The sequence below is a fragment of the Arachis stenosperma genome, chromosome 3, assembly GCF_014773155.1.
Source record: "Arachis stenosperma cultivar V10309 chromosome 3, arast.V10309.gnm1.PFL2, whole genome shotgun sequence".
In the NCBI taxonomy this organism is placed as follows: Eukaryota; Viridiplantae; Streptophyta; class Magnoliopsida; order Fabales; family Fabaceae; genus Arachis; species Arachis stenosperma.
Genome location: NC_080379.1, coordinates 59,327,926 through 59,348,412, shown reverse-complemented (window position 1 = coordinate 59,348,412; position 20,487 = coordinate 59,327,926).

Genomic DNA, 20,487 nt, shown 5'->3' with positions numbered 1-20,487 from the left:
ATCTGTACCTCATGACACTTTACACGTTTCTTGGTGTATTTCTTACAGCATGAGTCTCTAAACCCCATGGTTGGGGGTGAGGAGCTCTGTTGTGTCTTGATGGATTAATGCAATTACTACTGTTTTTCATTCAATCATGCTTGCTTCCATTCTAAGATATTACTTGTTCTTAAACCGGATGAATGTGATGATCCGTGACACTCATCATCATTCTCAACTATGAACGTGTGCCTGACAACCACCTCCGTTCTACCTTAGATTAAGTAGATATCTCTTGGATTCTTTAATCAGAATCTTCGTGGTATAAGCTAGAACTGATGGCGGCATTCAAGAGAATCCGGAAGGTCTAAACTTTGTCTGTGGTATTCTGAGTAGGATTCAATGATTGAATGACTATGACGAGCTTCAAACTCCTGAGGGCGGGGCGTTAGTGACAGACGCAAAGGAATCACTGGATTCTATTCCGGCCTGATTGAGAACCGACAGATGGATAGCCGTGCCGTGACAGGGTGCGTTGAACATTTCCATTGAGAGGATGGGAGGTAGCCACTAACAACGGTGAAACCCTTGCATATAGCTTGCCATGGAAGGAGCCTTGCGTGTTTGATGAAGAAGACAGTAGGAAAGCAGAGATTCAGAAGGCCGAGCATCTCCAAAGCCTCAACCTATTCTCCATTACTGCAAAACAAGTACTTATTTCATGTTCTTTTGCTTTTCACAATCAATCCTGATAATTTCTGATATCCTGACTAAGATTTACAAGATAACCATAGCTTGCTTCAAGCCGACAATCTCCGTGGGATCGACCCTTACTCACGTAAGGTATTACTTGGACGACCCAGTGCACTTGCTGGTTAGTTGTGCGGGATTGCAAAAGTGTGATTGCAATTTCGTGCACCAGCTGGGCGTTAGTGACAAACGCAAAAGAATCAATGGATTCTATTCCAACCTGATTGAGAACCGACATATGATTAGCCGTGCTGTGACAGAGCATAGGAACGTTTTCACTGAGAGGATGGGAAGTATCCATTGACAACGGTGACACCCTACATAGAGCTTGCCATGGAAGGGACTTTGCGTGTGGAAAAGGATTTCAAGGAAGAGTTGAAGTTCAGAGGACAAAGCATCTCCAAAACTCCAACATATTTCTCATTACTGCACAACAAGTAACGCTTTTATTCTCTTTTATTTTTCCAATCTAATAATTCCAACTGATAATTTTAATTAATATCCTGACTAAGAATAATAAGATAAACATAGATTGATTCAAACCAATAATCTCCGTGAGATCGACCCTTACTCACGTAAGGTATTACTTGGACGACCCAGTGCACTTGCTGGTTAGTTGTGCGGATCACAAATTCGTGCACCAACGACCTGAGGTTTAAATACTTCGGTTTATAGATTTTAGGGGTTTGTACTTGTGACAAACAAATTTTTGTATGAAAGGATTATTGTTGGTTTAGAGACTATACTTTACAATGAGATTTCATTAGTGAAATTCTAAACCGTCAAAAATCCAATCATCAGATATGCAACACTGAAAAGATTCTATCGCCTCGCCTGATTAAACACAAGAGGGGAGGAAGTTGGACCGAATATTGCGAGTACCACCAAATCTACGGGCACCCTACCAACGAATGCTATGACCTAAAAAACGTCATAGAAAAACTAGCCCGAAAAGGAACACTAGATCGGTTCTTAGCCAATAAAGTGGACGAACCAAAAAAGAGGAGAAGGGATGAAGAGGGAGGACGAGCTAAACGCCCCCCTCACACACCCGAAAGACATGTCCACATGATCAACGGAGGATTCGCAAGTGGAGGGTGATGAGTTGAATTCACTACCCCTTTTAAAAATTTAGTGAATCAGTTCTTTTGGCAAGCGCACCAAAATCATCGGTAAGTAATAACCCACAGTAGAGTGGGATAGTATCCACAAAGATTGGCAAATCCGAGCAGTTTTAATTGATTGATGAATTAGTCAAGCAGATCAATAAGATTGTGAAATGCAGAATTGTAAATGGCATAAGTGTAAATGACTAGAATATAAAGAAAGGCAATAAAGTGCAGAATCAGAAATTACAGAATGTAAAGTGCTGAATCGTAAATGACTTGAGAGTAAATGGGAATGGGGAATTGCTGAATGGAAAATTAAGCTATAAAGAAATGGATAGATAAGAATGGGGGAATTCATTGAGATTGGGAGATGTTGTCTCTTTGGATCAAATCTAGCTTATATCTTCTTCAATCATGCAACTTATTGACCTCTTGGCAATCATGATTGATTGAGCCCCAATCCCTTGGTGACTCAATCTCTCAGATCTTAATCAATAGCCAATTCTTTGGTCTAATTGCTCATGAAGAGAGATATGCTTGGTCCTTGATTATACCACACACCCTTGTAAGTCCAGGTAGAGGGGAGATTATATGTCACATATCCCATCACCAAAACCCAGAATCTACTCAAGTGTGAGAAAGGATTTCAAGCATGGTTTCATGTTTCCTTTCCCAAGGTTCCCATGAAACCCAATTGCATTCAATCTCTTTCCCAAGATAATTGAACACTAAGCATTAAAAATGAAATTCCTTCTAGCAAATCAAGAGAAGATGAAGAAAAGAAGAATTTCACTATTATCAATCCATCAAGTACAACAGAGCTCCCTCTCTCAATGAGAGGGAAGTTAGCTACTCATAGCTTGAAAAGTACTCAAAAGTGGAGTGTAAAAGTGGATATAGAACTAACTGCTTAACCCCTCTTCAATACTCTTTGGGGGTATTTATACTACTCCTAGTGAAAATGAAGAAATTACAAAAGTGAAAAAGGGAAAATTACATTTTGGAGGGAAAGAAAACACTCAATAAACGTGAATCCTTAGCTGGCGTGTGACTGGCGCTTCATCGGCGTGTCACGTGCCCTTCAAAATGGCTTGGCGTGCCACGCTCAGTCCTTCAAGTGGCACGCTCGTCCCTTGTCTACCTTGGCGTGGCATGCCTTCGAACTCAAGTGGCACGCCATAGTGGCATTCTTGTGTTGGCGTGCCACGCCTTCGAGCCCAAGTGGCACGCCCCTTTGATTTTTCCACTTCGTTTGCCTCTGGAAACTTGAACTAGCATCGCACGCCTAGGGTCTGGCGTGCCACGCCCTCGTTATGTGCTTGGCTAAGCTTCTGTGGAAAGTTACACTAGCGTGGCACGCCCAGGGTCTGACGTGCCACGCCCCTTTGTGAGTGGGTGGTTCCTCTATTTGGCGTGCCACGCCATGAACTCAAGTGACACGCCCCAATGATGTTTTGGCCTCTGAATGACACTGGCATACCACGCCTAGTTGCTCAAGTGGCACGCCTAAGTGAAGAATAGTGATCGGCGTGCCACGCCTTCAATACCAAGTGGCATGCCCCATGTAATTGCCTCTTCCACCCTCTCTGGAAACTTATACCAGCGTGCCATGCCTGAAGGTTGGCGTGCCATGCCCATGATCTTGTCTCGCTCCAGTAAGTGGCATGCCACGCCTTGACCTTCAAATGGCACGCCAAAGTGTCTTTTTGGAACTGGCGTGCCACGCCTTCGACACCAAGTGGCACGCTCAAGTGAGGTTGAGAGGTTGGCGTGCCACGCATTTGACTTCAAGTGGCACGCTCAGTCTTCAATTGCCTTCAGCCCCTTTCTGGATCATTGTACCAGCGTGCCACGCCATGCTGCTCAAGTGGCACACCCATGTATTTGTGCACTCTTCAAGCTTGTCGTGCCATGCCTGGGTCTTCAGGTGGCACACCAAAGTGACTTTTTGGAGTTGGCGTTCCACGCCTTCGACACCAAGTGGCACGCCGTAGTGGGGGTTCTTCTTGAGGTAGTGAGTTGGCGTGCCACGCCTTTGACTTCAAGTGGCACGCCCATAGTAGTTGATAGGTCAGGTGTGCCACAGCCAACCTGGCGTGCCACGCCCCTTTTGTTTTTTCCATTTTGCTCTATGAAATATTGTACTAGCGTGCCACGCCTAGTCCTTGGCGTGCCACGCCCACATGCATGCTTTGATCTCCCTTCTGAAATTTAGTATTGGCGTGCCACGCTTAGCTCCTGGTGTGCCACGCCAGTACATTTTTTGTGGCGTTTGCCCCCAAGTGACATGCCAGTCTCACATGCCCAGCTTCTTGTTTGTCTTCTTCCCATTTTTGATACCTTTTTTACCTGTAATTCAGCACAACTCATCTCAAAGTAGTGTACCATAATATTCATCAAATAATGCATGAATTGTACTGATCAAATGAGATTTGTGCTCTTTTATGGTCTTCTTTATGCAAGAAAGAAGGGTAGATGATGCAAGTCATCAGAAGGATCTCCAAGTCATCCCGAAAAAAGACACCTCAAAGAAGTGTACCATGTCGGAGAAGGGGATAAGCCATCAAACCTTCCTACTATCGCTTTTACTCAAGAAGATGGCGCGGGGCATTATCCCAGGACATGACGACCCGGTGGTTGTTAATATCATACTAGCCAACGCCAACCTCCACCAAACACTAATCGACCAGGATAGCTCAGCAGATATACTGTTTAAATTTGCCTTTGATAAACTCGGCCTACAAGAAAAAGAGCTCAGAGCATATCCAAATAGCTTGTTCATACTCGGAGACGCACCAATCCAACCAATTGGGTACATCCCACTACACACAACATTCGGGAAAGGAACTCAGTCAAGAAAACTGAGTATAGACTACATTAGGGTTGATGTGAGCTCCGCATATAACGCCCTCATAGGATAGACAACGTTAAATCAGCTCGCCGTGGTAGTATCCACTCCACACTTATGCATGAAGTTTCCAACTACAGAAGGGATCGCTACCATAAAGGGGGACCAAAAACTCGCGCGATGTTGTTACAACAAAATTCTGAACCTTAAAGGCGACCCTAGTGGAAAGGAAACCAATACTATAGAATTCGGGGGAATCCGAGCTCGCGAAGAACTCTGCCCTCAACCAGAAGGGGAAACCGAAGAAATTCAAATCGAAGATACTCGAGACAAAACAACAAGTATAGGGGCAAATCTACGAGGAGATCTAAAGAAGCAGCTAACGAAGCTCCTAAGGGATAACTACGACCTCTTTGCATGGAAGGCCGCCGACATGCCTGGTATTGATCCCGGACTAATGTGTCAAAAGTTAGCCATATATCCCGGGTCCCGGCCAGTACAACAGAAGCATAAGAAGCTCGGTCCAAAGAGGTCGCAGGCAAAATACCCATTATGGCTAGCCAATGTAGTATTGGTCAAGAAGTCAAACGGGAAGTGGTGGATGTGCACTGATTACACCGACCTCAACAAAGCCTGCTCAAAAGATCCCGATCCACTCTCGAACATAGACACACTAGTCAATGCTTCATCAGGGTATCAGTACCTTTCCTTCATGGATGCTTACTCGGGATACAATAAAATTCAAATGTATCAACCCAACCAGGAAAAAACCTCATTCTTAACTCAAAAGTAAACTACTGCTACATAGTCATCCCCTTCGGACTCAAGAACGTAGGGGTTACATACCAGAGACTGATGAATAAAGTTTTCGCCAATCTCATTGGGAAGCTGATGGAGGTTTATGTAGATGGCATGCTGGTAAAGACATAAAGGGAGGAAACATTGCTATCCGACCTCGCTGAAGTGTTCAACACCATAAGAAAACATGGGATGAGGCTTGACCCTACAAAATGCACTTTTGCGGTAGAGGTTGGCAAATTCTTGGGCTTCATGCTCACCCAAAGAGGAATCGAACAAACCCAGATAAATGTTAGGCCATACTTCGCATGAAAAGTCTGACCTGCATTAAAGAAGTCCAGCAGCTCAATGGAAGACTAGTGGCCCTGTCTAGGTTCCTAGCTGGATCAGCCTTGAGGTCTCTCCCTTTCTACGCAACACTAAGGAAAGAAGAAGATTTGAATAGACCCCAGAATGTGAACAAGCTTTTCAAGACTTCAAGACATTCTTGGGGCAACCACCCATCTTAACCCGACCTAGGGAAGGTAAAGAACTAATCCTATACCTCGCTGTTGGAAGTCGGGCAATAGCCTCGGCACTAGTCAGAGAAGACGAAAACAGGCAACAACCTGTCTATTTCACCAGTAAGGCTTTGCAAGGGGCTGAATTGAACTATCAAAAGATAGAAAAGTTTGCCTACGCCCTTATACTTACTTTTTGGCGACTCCGACCATACTTTCAAGCTCACACCATTAGAGTACGGACCAATCAACCCATAAAAGGTATCTTACAGAAAACAGACCTAGCTGGAAGAATCCTACAATGGGCAGTCGAGTTATCTGAATTCGACCTCAGATACGAAGCTCGGACAGCTATCAAATCGGAGTACCTAGCCGATTTTATTGCAGAAAACATTGACAGCTCGGGTACCCCCACAGAGTGGAGCCTTTACGTGGATGGCTCCTTGAACAAAACCGGGAGTGGCGCATGCGTCATTTTGGAGAGTAATTAGAGAACCCAAATTGAGCTCTGATTAAAGTTCGAGTTTCCTGCCTCAAATAACCAAGCTGAATACGAGGCCATACTGGCTGGTTTGAAGCTGGCTGATGCACGAAATTGTGATCTCAATGGCGCCAACAACTTGGTACGCACAATTGTATTCTCAACTCTTTTTCACAACTTCACATAACTAACCAGCAAGTGCACTGGGTCGTCCAAGTAATACCTTACGTGAGTAAGGGTCGATCCCACAGAGATTGTCGGCTTGAAGGAATCTATGGTCATCTTGTAAATCTCAGTCAAGCGGATTCAAATGGTTATGAAGCTTTGATAATTAAAAGATAAATAAACATAAAATAAAGATAGAGATACTTATGTAATTCATTGGTGGGAATTTCAGATAAGCGTATGGAGATGCGTTATTCCTTCTGAATCTCTGCTTTCCTACTGTCTTCATTCAATCATTCATACTCCTTTCCATGGCAAGCTGTATGTTGGGGATCACCATTGTCAATGGCTACCTCCCATCCTCTCAGTGAAAATGGTCCTCTACGGTTTCTGTACGGCTAATCAACATTTGGATTTCTCGTCTCGAATGAAAAATACCAGGCACAGCTACCGCATGGCTAATCAGCTGTCGGTTCTCGATCGTGTCAGAATAAGATCCAATGATCCTTTTGCGCACTGTCACTGCGCCCCATAGTCGCAAGTTTGAAGCTCATCACAGTCATCCCTTCCCAGATCCTACTCGGAATACCACAGACAAGGTTTAGACTTTCCGGATCTCAGGAATGCTACCAATTATTTCTAGCCTATACCATGAAGGTTCTAATCTCAGATTCAGATGCCCCATTATCAGAGGGAAAACGATGTGAATCGTTGATTAGAGTCCCAATAGATATGCATTCAAGCTTGTTTTCATGTAGAACGGAAGTGTTTGTTAGGCATGCGTTCATAAGTGAGAATGGTGATAAGTGTCACTTGATCATCACATTCATCATGTTCTTGTGTGAGAATGAATATCTTGGAATAAGAATAAGCTTGAATTGAATAGAAGAACAATAGTACTTTGCATTAATACTCGAGGAACAGCAGAGCTCCACACCTTAATCTATGGTGTGTAGAAACTCCACCGTTGAAAATACATAAGTGATGAAGGTCCAGGCAAGGCCGAATGGCCAACCCCCATAAAAGTCTAAAATAGCATGAAACTGATCAAAGATGTTCCCAAAAGATCTTCGATTACAATAGTAAAAAGTCCTATTTATACTAAACTAGTTACTAGGGTTTACAAAGATAAGTAAATGATGCAGAAATCCACTTCTGGGGCCCACTTGGTGTGTGCTTGGGCTGAGCATTGAAGATTTCATGTGTAGAGACTTTTTTTAGAGTTAAACACCAGTTTTTATGCCAATTTGGGCGTTTAACTGCAGCTTCTATCCTATTTCTGGCGTTTAACGCCAAAATAGGGCAGGAAGTTGACGTTTGAACGCCAGTTTACATCGTCAAATCTCGAGCAAAGTATGAACTATTATATATTGCTGGAAAGCCCAGGATGTCTACTTTCCAACGCAATTAAGATTGCGCAATTTGGGTTTCTGTAGTCCCAAAAAATGCATTTCGAGTGCAGGGAGGTTAGAATCCAACAGCAACAGCAGTCCTTTTTTAGCCTCTGAATCAGATTTTTGCTCAGGTCCCTCAATTTCAGCCAGAAAATACCTGAAATCACAGAAAAACACACAAACTCATAGTAAAGTCCAAAAATGTGAATTTTGCTTAAAAACTAATAAAAATATACTAAAAAGTAGCTAGATCCTACTAAAATCTACCTAAAAATAATGCCAAAAAGCGTATAAATTATCTGCTCATCACAACACCAAACTTAAATTGTTGCTTGTCCCCAAGTAAATGAAAACAAAATATAATAAAAAGAAGAGATTATACAATGAATCTCACAATATCAATGAAACTTAGTCCCAATTAGATGAGCGGGACTAGTAGCTTTTTGCTTCTGAACAGTTTTGACATCTCACTTTATCCTTTGAAATTCAGAATGATTGGCATCTATAGGAACTCAGAATTTTAGATAGTGTTATTGATTCTCCTAGTTCAGTATGTTGATTCTTGAACACAGCTTCTTTATGAGTCTTGGCCGTGGCCCTAAGCACTTTGTTTTCCAGTATTACCACCGGATACATAAATGCCAGAGACACATAACTGGGTGAACCTTTTCAGATTGTGACTCAGCTTTGCTAAAGTCCCCAGTTAGAGGTGTCCAGAGTTCTTAAGCATACTCTTTTGCTTTGGATCACGACTTTAACCACTCAGTCTCAAGCTTTTCACTTGGACCTTCATGCCACAAGCACACGGTTAGGGACAGCTTGATTTAGCTGCTTAGGCCTGGATTTTATTTCCTTGGGCCCTCCTATCCATAAATGCTCAAAGCCTTGGATCCTTTTTCCCCTTGCCTTTTGGTTTAAAGGGCTATTGGCTTTTTCTGCTTGCTTTTTCTTTTTCTTTCTTTTTCTTTTTCGCCATTTTTCTTTTTTCTTTTTTTTTGCTATTTTCTCTTTTTCACTACTTTTTCTTGCTTCAAGAATCAATTTCATGATTTTTCAGATTATCAATAACATTTCTCTTTGTTCATCATTCTTTCAAGAGCCAACAATTTTAACATTCATAAACTTCACTATAAAAAATATGCACTGTTCAAGCATTCATTCAGAAAATAAAAAATATTGCCACCACATGAAAATAATTAAACTAATTTCAAGATAAAATTTGAAATCCAAGTACTTCCTGTTCTTTTGTAATTAAGCACATTTTTCATTTAAGAGAGGTAAAGGATTCATGGAATTATTCATAGCTTTAAGGCATAGACACTAGACACTAATGATCATGTAATGAAGGCACAAACATAGACAAACATAAAGCATCAAATTCGAAAAACAGAAAAATAAGAACAAGAAAATTAAAGAACGGGTCCACTTTAGTGATGGCGGCTAGTTTTTCCTCTTGAAGATTCAATGGAACGCCTGAGCTCCTCTATGTCTCTTCCTTGCCTTTGTTGCTCCTCCCTTATAGCTCTTTGATCTTCTCTAATCTCATGGAGAATGATGAAGTGCTCTTGGTGCTCCACCCTTAGTTGGTCCATGTTGTAACTCAAGCCTTCCAAAGAGGTGTTGAGTTGCTCCCAATAGTTGTGTGGAGGAAAATGCATCCCTTGAGGCATCTCAGGGATTTCTTGATGAGGAATTTCCTCATGCTCTTGTTGATGTCTATAAGTGGGCTCTCTTGTTTTCTCCATCCTCTTTTTAGTGATGGGCTTGTCCTCTTCAATGAAGATGTCTCTTTCTATGTCAATCCCAGCCGAATTGCATAGGTGACAAATGAGATGAGGAAAGGCTAACCTTGCCAAAGTGGAGGACTTGTCAGCCACCTTGTAGAGTTCTAGAGGTATGATCTTATGAACTTCCACTTTCTCCCCAATCATGATACTATGGATCATGATGGCCCGATCCACAGTTACTCCGGATCGGTTGCTAGTAGGAATGATAGAGCATTGTATGAATTCCAACCATCCTCTAGCCACAGGCTTAAGGTCTTATCTTCTCCGTTGAACCGGCTTGCCTCTTGAGTCTCTTTTCCATTGAGCTCCTTGATGAGCGGATAATTTGTACGCTTTTTGGCATTATTTTTAGTATGTTTTTAGTATGATCTAGTTAGTTTTTAGTATATTTTTATTAGTTCTTAGTTAAAATTCACTTTTCTGGACTTTACTATGAGTTTGTGTGTTTTTCTGTGATTTCAGGTATTTTCTGGCTGAAATTGAGGGACCTGAGCAAAAATCTGATCCAGAGACTGAAAAGGACTGCAGATGCTGTTGGATTCTGACCTCCCTGCACTCGAAGTGGATTTTCTGGAGCTACAGAAGCCCAATTGGCGCGCTCTCAACGGCGTTGGAAAGTAGACATCCTGGGCTTTCCAGCAATATATGATAGTTTATACTTTGCTCAACATTTGATGGCCCAAACCGGCGTTCAAAGTCACCTTCAGAATTCCCAGCGTTAAACGCCGGAACTGGCACCTAAATGGGAGTTAAACGCCCAAACTGGCATAAAAGCTGGCGTTTAACTCCAAGAAGAGTCTCTGCACGAAAATGCTTCATTGCTCAGCCCAAGCACACACCAAGTGGGCCCGGAAGTGGATTTTTATGTCATTTACTCATCTCTGTACACCCTAGGCTACTAGTTTTCTATATATAGGACCTTTTACTATTGTATTTTCATCTTTCAATCTTAGATCTTTTGATCATGTTTTTATGATTGAACCCTCTTTGGGAGGCTGGCCTCACGGCTATGCCTAGACCTTGTTCTTATGTATTTTCAACGGTGGAGTTTCTACACACCATAGATTAAGGTGTGGAGCTCTGCTGTACCTCGAGTATTAATGCAATTACTATTGTTCTTCTATTCAATTCCGCTTGTTCTTTGTCCAAGATATCACTTGTTCTTCAACTTGATGAATGTGATGATTCGTGACACTCATCATCATTCTCACCTATGAACAAGGTGACTGACAACCACCTCCGTTCTACCTTAGATTGGGTGAATATCTCTTGGATTCCTGATACACGATGCATGGTTGATCGCCTGACAACCGAGTGCTCGCCTGACAAACGAGCCAGCCATTCCGTGAGATCAGAGTCTTCGTGGTATAGGCAAGAACTGATGGCGGCATTCAAGAGAATCCGGAAGGTCTAACCTTGTCTGTGGTATTCTGAGTAGGATTCAATGATTGAATGACTGTGACGTGCTTCAAACTCCTAGCAGGCGGGGCGTTAGTGACAGACGCAAAAGAATCAATGGATTCTATTCCGGCCTGACCGAGAACCAACAGATGGATAGTCGTGCCGTGACAGGGTGCGTTGAACATTTCCACTGAGAGGATGGGAGGTAGCCACTGACAACGGTGAAACCCTTGCATAAGCTTGCCATGGAAAGGAGTAAGAAGGATTGGATGAAGACAGTAAGAAAGCAGAGAGACGGAAGGGAAGGCATCTTCATACGCTTATCTGAAGCTCTAACCAATGATATACATAAGTATCCCTATCTTTATCTTTATGTTTTATTCATATATCATCTATACCCATTTGAGTCTGCCTGACTGAGATTTACAAGGTGACCATAGCTTGCTTCATACCAACAATCTCCGTGGGATCGACCCTTACTCACGTAAGGTATTACTTGGACGACCCAGTGCACTTGCTGGTTAGTTGTGCAAAGTTGTGTAGTGATCACAATTTCGCGCACCAAGTTTTTGGCGCCGTTGCCGGGGATTGTTTTGAGTATGGACAACTGACGGTTCATCTTGTTGCTTAGATTAGGTATTTTTCTTCAGAGTTCTTAAGAATAAATTCTAGTGTTTCATGATGATCTGTTGAAATCTGGCTGGCTGAGAAGCCATGTCTAATCTTATTGGACCGAGGTTTCAACTTATCATCACAAGAGCTTGTTGATTTCTATCAATCTTGCTATTGGAGGAATGATCTGCTAAGGCTTGGCTGGCCATTGGCCATGTCTAGTGTTTTGGACCGAAGCTTTCTTTGAAAGCTTGGCTGGCTGTGAAGCCATGTCTAATTCCTGGACCGGAGTCTTAGACTAGCATTGCAATGATTCCTGGAATCCAAATTGAGAATTCTGAAACCTTTATTTTCTATTTCCATATAATTTCCGAAAAAAGCACAAAAAAATTATAAAAATCATAAAAACCAAAAAGATTTTTATGTTTCTTGTTTGAGTCTAGTGTCTAATTTTAAGTTTGGTGTCTTGCATGCATTGTTTATTTGATCTTGGTTCTATTTTCAAGTCAATAGTACAGGGAACTAAAGATTCAGAACATGCAGTAGAGGAATTACACAGAAAAAGCTGGGCGTTCAAAACGCCCAGTGAAGAAGGACAGACTGGCGTTTAAACGCCAGCCAGGGTGCCTGGTTGGGCGTTTAACGCCCAAAAAGATAGTGCATTGGGCGTTAAACGCCAGAATGTGCACCATTCTGGGCGTTTAACGCCAGGCTGGCACAAGGGGGAGGATTTTGTTTTCAAAATCAATTTTTTTCAAGTTTTCAAAGTTTTTCAAAATCAAATCTTTTTCAAATCATATCTTTTCAATCAAATGTTTTCAAAATCAATTTCTTTCCTTTTTCAAAGATACTTACTAACAATTAATGATTTGATTGAACATTTTAAGTATGTTGCCTTTTCTGTTGAGAAAGGTTTAATGTTTGAATCATATCTTTTCTTGTTAGGCAAGTCATTAATTTTTAAAATCAAATCTTTTTAAAATTGTTTTCAAATCATATCTTTTCAATCATATCTTTTTAAAAGCATAATTTTTTTTTATCATATCTTTTTAATCACATCTTTTTCAAAACAGTTTTTAAATCATATCTTTTTAATTTCTAATTTCAAAATCTTTTTCAAAAATTACTTGATTTCTTTTCCACTCTTGATTTTCGAAAATCAATTAGAGTTTTTCGAAAATGTTTTCAAAATATTTCACTTGATTTTCGAAAATTTCTTCCTCTCTTCCCACATCCTTCTATTTATGGAGTATCACTCCTTCTCAATGCACAATTTGAACTCTATCTAATTAAAGTTCGAATTCTTCTACCTCTTCTTTCTATTTTTCTGTTCTTCTGACACCTCAAGGAATCTCTATACTGTGACATAGAGGATTCCACACTTTCTTGTTCTCTTCTCTTTCATATGAGCAGGAGCAAAGACAAAAGCATTCTTGTTGAAGCTGACCTTGAACCTGAAAAGACCTTGAAGCGAAAACTAAGAGAAGCTAAAGCACAATTCTCTGTAGAGGACCTGACCGAATTCTTCAAAGAAGAAGAACACATGGCAGCCGAAAACAACAACAATGCAAGGAAGGTGCTGGGTGACTTTACTGCACCTACTCCCGACTTCTATGGGAGAAGCATCTCTATCCCTGCCATTGGAGCAAACAACTTTGAGCTTAAGCCTCAATTAGTTTCTCTAATGCAACAGAATTGCAAGTTCCATGGACTTCCATTGGAAGATCCTCATCAGTTCTTAGCTGAATTCTTGCAAATCTGTGACACTGTCAAGACTAATGGGGTTGACCCTGAGGTCTACAGACTTATGCTATTCCCTTTTGCTGTAAGAGACAAAGCTAGGACATGGTTGGACTCACAACCTAAAGAAAGCCTGGACTCATGGGAAAAGCTAGTCAATGCCTTCTTGACAAAGTTCTTTCCACCTCAAAAATTGAGTAAGCTTAGAGTGGAAGTCCAAACCTTCAGACAGAAGGATGGAGAATCCCTCTATGAAGCTTGGGAAAGATACAAACAACTGATCAGAAAATGTCCATCTGACATGCTTTCTGAATGGAGCATCATAGGTATTTTCTATGATGGTCTCTCTGAACTGTCCAAGATGTCTTTGGATAGCTCTGCTGGAGGGTCTCTTCATCTGAAGAAGACGCCTACAGAGGCTCAAGAGCTAATTGAAATGGTTGCAAATAACCAATTCATGTACACTTCTGAAAGGAATCCTGTGAACAATGGGACAAGTCAGAAGAAAGGCGTTCTTGAGATTGATACTCTGAATGCCATTCTGGCTCAGAATAAAATATTGACTCAACAAGTCAATTTGATTTCTCAAAGTCTGTCTGGAATGCAAAATGCACCAAGCAGTACTAAGGATGCTTCATCTGAAGAAGAAGCTTATGATCCTGAGAATCCTTTAATGGAAGAGGTGAATTACCTAGGAGAACCCTATGGAAACACCTATAATTCTTCATGGAGAAATCACCCAAATTTCTCATGGAAGAATCAAGAGAGACATCAACAGGGTTTCAAAAACAACAATGGTGGAAGAAACAGGTTTAGCAATGGCAAGCCTTTTCCATCATCTTCTCAGCAACAGACAGAGAGCTCTAAGCAGAACACCTCTGACTTAGCAACCATGGTCTCTGATCTAATCAAGACCACTCAAAGTTTCATGACTGAAACAAGATCCTCCATTAGGAATTTGGAGGCACAAGTGGGACAGCTGAGCAAGAAAGTTACTGAACTCCCTCCTAGTACTCTCCCAAGCAATACAGAAGAAAATCCAAAAGGAGAGTGCAAGGCCATCAACATGGCCGAATTTGGAGAGGAGGGAGAGGAAGCGAACGCCACTGAGGAAGGCCTCAATGGGCGTGCACTGGCCTCCAATGAGTTCCCTAATGAGGAACCATGGGAATCTGAGGCTCAAAATGAGACCATAGAGATTCCATTGGACTTACTTCTGCCTTTCATGAGCTCTGATGAGTATTCTTCCTCTGAAGAGGATGAGTATGTCACTAAAGAGCAAGTTGCTAAATACCTTGGAGCAATCATGAAGCTAAATGACAAGTTATTTGGAAATGAGACTTGGGAGGATGAACCCCCTTTGCTCACCAAAGAACTGGATGACTTGTCTAGGCAGAAATTGCCTCAAAAGAGACAAGATCCTGGGAAGTTTTCAATACCTTGTACCATAGGCACCATGACCTTCAAGAAGGCTCTGTGTGACTTAGGGTCAAGTGTAAACCTCATGCCTCTCTCTGTAATGGAGAAGCTAGGGATCTTTGAGGTACAAGCTGCAAAAATCTCACTAGAGATGGCAGACAATTCAAAGAAACAAACTTATGGACTTGTAGAGGATGTTCTGGTGAAGATTGAAGACCATTACATCCCTGCTGATTTCATAGACCTAGAGACTGGGAAGTGCATGGATGAATCTATCATCCTTGGCAGACCCTTCCTAGCCACAGCAAAGGCTGTGATTGATGTTGATGGAGGTGAACTGATCATTCAAGTGAATGAAGAATCCTTGGTGTTCAAGGCTCAAGGATATCCCTCTATCACCATGGAGAGGAAGCATGAAGAGCTTCTCTCAAATCAGAGTAAAGCAGAGCCCCCACAGTCAAACTCTAAGTTTGGTGTTGGGAGGCCACAACCAAACTCTAAGTTTGGTGTTGAACCCCCACATTCAAACTCTAAGTTTGGTGTTGGGAGGTTCCAACATTGCTCTGAGTATCTGTGAGGCTCCATGAGAGCCCTCTGTCAAGCTACTGACATTAAAGAAGCGCTTGTTGGGAGGCAACCCAATGTTATATTTTATCTATTTTCTTTTGTTATTTTATGTTTTTTGTAGGTTGATGATCATAAGAAGTCACAAAATCAATTGAAAAAGCAAAAACAGAATAAAAAACAGGAAGAAAAATAGCACACCCTGGAGGAAGAACTTACTGGCGTTTAAACGCCAGTAAGACTAGCAGGTGGGCGTTTAACGCCCAGTCTGGCACCATTCTGGGCGTTTAACGCCAGAAAGGGGCACCAGACTGGCGTTAAACGCCAGAAAAGGGCAAGAACCTGGCGTTAAACGCCAGAAAGGGGCACCAGCCCGGCGCTTAACGCCAGAATTGGCTCAAAACGTGATTTTGCATGCCATTTGGTGCAGGGATGACTTTTCCTTGACACCTCAGGATCTGTGGACCCCACAGGACCCCCACCAACCCCACCACTCTCTCTCTTCTTCACCCATTCACCAATCACCTCAATACCTCTTTCCCAAAAACCCTTCACCTATCAAATCCCATCTTTTTCTTCACCACTCACATCCATCCTTCATATAACCCCACCTACCTCACCATTCAAATTCAAACCACTTTCCCACCCAAACCCACCCTCACTTGACCGAACCCTACCCCTCCCCCACTCCTATATAAACCCTTCTTTACACCTTCATTTTCACACAACCTAAATCCCACTTCTCACCCTCTTTGGCCGAACACAAAGCCACTCCCTTCTTCCTTATTTCTTCTTCTTCTACTCTCTTTTTCTTCTTTTGCTCGAGGACGAGCAAACCTTTTAAGTTTGGTGTGGTAAAAGCGTTGCTTTTTCGTTTTTCCATAACCATTTATGGCATCCAAGGCCGGAGAAACCTCTAGAAAGAGGAAAGGGAAGGCAAAAGCTTCCACCTCCGAGTCATGGGAGATGGAGAGATTCAAGAGGGAAGCCGGTTCAATTGAGAAGGCATGACCTTAAGCCCGTGGCTAGAGGATGGTTGGAGTTTATCCAATGCTCAATCATTCCCACTAGCAACCGGTCCGAAGTTACTCTAGACCGGGCCATCATGATTCATAGCATCATGATTGGAGAAAAAGTGGAAGTTCATGAGGTTATAGCCCAAGAACTCTATAAGGTGGCGGACAAGTCCTCTACCTTGGCAAGGTTAGCCTTTCCTCATCTCATTTGTCACCTCTGTTATTCAGTGCGAGTTGACATAGAGGGAGACATCCCCATTGATGAGGACAAGCCCATCACTAAGAAAAGGATGGAGCAAACAAGAGACCCCTCTCATCATGAGATCCCTGAGATACCTCAAGGGATGCACTTTCCTCCACAAGACTATTGGGAGCAACTAAACACCTCCCTAGGAGAATTGAGTTCCAACATGGGACAACTAAAGGTGGAGCACCAAGAACATTCCATCCTCCTCCATGAAATTAGAGAAGATCAAAGAATCATGAGAGAGGAGCAACAAAGACAAGGAAGAGACATTGAGGAGCTCAAGCACTCCATAAGACCTTCAAGAGGAAGAACAAGCCGCCATCACTAAGGTGGACCCGTTCTTTAATCTCCTTGTTCTTTATTTTCTTGTTTTTCGAATTTTAGTGCTTATGTTTATCTATGTTTGTGTCTTATGATCATTAGTGTCTTAGTGTCTATGCCTTAAAGTTATGAATGTCCTATGAATCCATCACCTTTCTTAAATAAACAATGTTCTTAATTGAAAAAAAGAAAAGAATTGCATGAATTTTGAATTTTATAACAGTTTAATTATTTTGATGTGGTGGCAACACTTTTGTTTTCTGAATGTATGCTTAAACAGTGCATATGTCTTTTGAATTTGTGGTTCATGAATGTTGGCTCTTGAAAGAATGATGAAAAAGGAGACATGTTACTGAGGATCTGAAAAATCATTAAAATGATTCTTGAAGCAAGAAAAAGCAGTGAATACAAAAAAAAAAGAGAGAGAAAAACGAAAAAAAAAGGGAGAAAAGAAAACGAAAAAAAAAAGAAAAAAAAAGAAAGAAAAAGAAAGAAATAAAGTTGTGATCCAAGGCAAAAAGAGTGTGCTTAAGAACCCTGGACACCTCTAATTGGGGACTCTAGCAAAGCTAAGTCACAATCTGAAAAGGTTCACCCAATTATGTGTCTGTGGCATGTATGTATCCGGTGGTAATACTGGAAGACAGAGTGCTTTGGGCCACGGCCAAGACTCAATAAGTAGCTGTGTTCAAGAATCATCATACTTAACTAGGAGAATCAATGACACTATCTGGATTCTGAGTTCCTAAAGAAGCCAATCATTCTGAATTTCAAAGGATAGAGTGAGATGCCAAAACTGTTCAGAGGCAAAAAGCTAAAAGCCCCGCTCATCTAATTAATAGTGATCTTCATAGATGTTTTTGGAATTCATTGCATATTCCCTTCTTTTTATCTTATTTGATTTTCAGTTGCTTGGGACAAGCAACAATTTAAGTTTGGTGTTGTGATGAGCGGATAATTTGTACGCTTTTTGGCATTGTTTTTAGTATGTTTTTAGTATGATCTAGTTAGTTTTTAGTATATTTTTATTAGTTCTTAGTTAAAATTCACTTTTCTGGACTTTACTATGAGTTTGTGTGTTTTTCTGTGATTTCAGGTATTTTCTGGCTGAAATTGAGGGACCTGAGCAAAAATCTGATCCAGAGACTGAAAAGGACTGCAGATGCTGTTGGATTCTGACCTCCCTACACTCGAAGTGGATTTTCTGGAGCTACAGAAGCCCCATTGGCGCGCTCTCAACGGCGTTGGAAAGTAGACATCCTGGGCTTTCTAGCAATATATGATAGTCCATACTTTGCCCAAGATTTGATGGCCCAAACCGGCGTTCAAAGTCACCTTCAGAATTCCCAGCGTTAAACGCCAGAACTGGCACCTAAATGGGAGTTAAACGCCCAAACTGGCATAAAAGCTGGCGTTTAACTCCAAGAAGAGTCTCTGCACGAAAATGCTTCATTGCTCAGCCCAAGCACACACCAAGTGGGCCCGGAAGTGGATTTTTATGTCATTTACTCATCTCTGTACACCCTAGGCTACTAGTTTTCTATATATAGGACCTTTTACTATTGTATTTTCATCTTTAAATCTTAGATCTTTTGATCATGTTTTTATGATTGAACCCTCTTTGGGAGGCTGGCCTCACGGCTATGCCTAGACCTTGTTCTTATGTATTTTCAACGGTGGAGTTTCTACACACCATAGATTAAGGTGTGGAGCTCTGCTGTACCTCGAGTATTAATGCAATTACTATTGTTCTTCTATTCAATTCCGCTTGTTCTTTGTCCAAGATATCACTTGTTCTTCAACTTGATGAATGTGATGATCCATGACACTCATCATCATTCTCACCTATGAACAAGGTGACTGACAACCACCTCCGTTCTACCTTAGATTGGGTGAATATCTCTTGGATTCCTGATACACGATGCATGGTTGATCGCCTGACAACCGAGTGCTCGCCTGACAAACGAGCCAGCCATTCCGTGAGATCAGAGTCTTCGTGGTATAGGCAAGAACTGATGGCGGCATTCAAGAGAATCCGGAAGGTCTAACCTTGTCTGTGGTATTCTGAGTAGGATTCAATGATTGAATGACTGTGACGTGCTTCAAACTCCTAGCAGGCGGGGCGTTAGTGAGAGACGCAAAAGAATCAATGGATTCTATTCCGGCCTGACCGAGAACCGACAGATGGATAGCCGTGCCGTGACAGGGTGCGTTGAACATTTCCACTGAGAGGATGGGAGGTAGCCACTGACAACGGTGAAACCCTTGCATAAGCTTGCCATGGAAAGGAGTAAGAAGGATTGGATGAAGACAGTAGGAAAGCAGAGAGACGGAAGGGAAGGCATCTTCATACGCTTATCTGAAGCTCTCACCAATGATATACATAAGTATCCCTATCTTTATCTTTATGTTTTATTCATATATCATCTATACCCATTTGAGTCTGCCTGACTGAGATTTACAAGGTGACCATAGCTTGCTTCATACCAACAATCTCCGTGGGATCGACCCTTACTCACGTAAGGTATTACTTGGACGACCCAGTGCACTTGCTGGTTAGTTGTGCAAAGTTGTGTAGTGATCACAATTTCGTGCACCACTCCTTCCACACATATGTCCATAAGGACTTGGTCCAACCTTTGATCAAAGTTGACCCTTCTAGTGTAGGGGCATGCATTTTCTTGCATCATTGGCAAGTTGAATGCCAACCTTACATTTTTCGGACTGAAATCTAAGTATTTCCCCCAAACCATTGTAAGCCAATTCTTTGGATTCGGGTTCATACTTTGATCATGGTTCCTATTGATCCATGCATTGGCATAGAACTCTTGAACCATTAAGATTCTGACTTGTTGAATGGGGTTGGTGAGAACTTCCCAACCTTTTCTTCGGATCTCATGTCGGATCTCCGGATACTCATTCTTCTTGAGCATAAAAAGAATCTCAGGGATCACTTTCTTCTTGGCCACAACTTCATAGAAGTGGTCTTGATGGGCCTTTGAGATGAATCTCTTCATCTCCCAAGACTCGGAGGTGGAAGCTTTTACCTTCCCTTTCCTCTTTCTAGAGGTTTCTTTGGCCTTAGGTGCCATAAATGGTTATGGAAAAACAAAAAGCAATGCTTTTACCACACCAAACTTAAAAGGTTTGCTCGTCCTTGAGCAAAGAAAAAAAAGAAAGAAGGGGAAGAAGAAGAAAATAGAGAATATGGAGGGAGAGATAGGTTCGGCCAAGGGGGTCAAAGACTTCTCATCCCTGCTCCATTTAGGCGTGCAAAAACGCCCTTAGAGTGCAATTCTGGCATTTAACGCCAGACTGCTGCTTGTTTCTGGCGTTAAACGCCAGCTTTTATACCT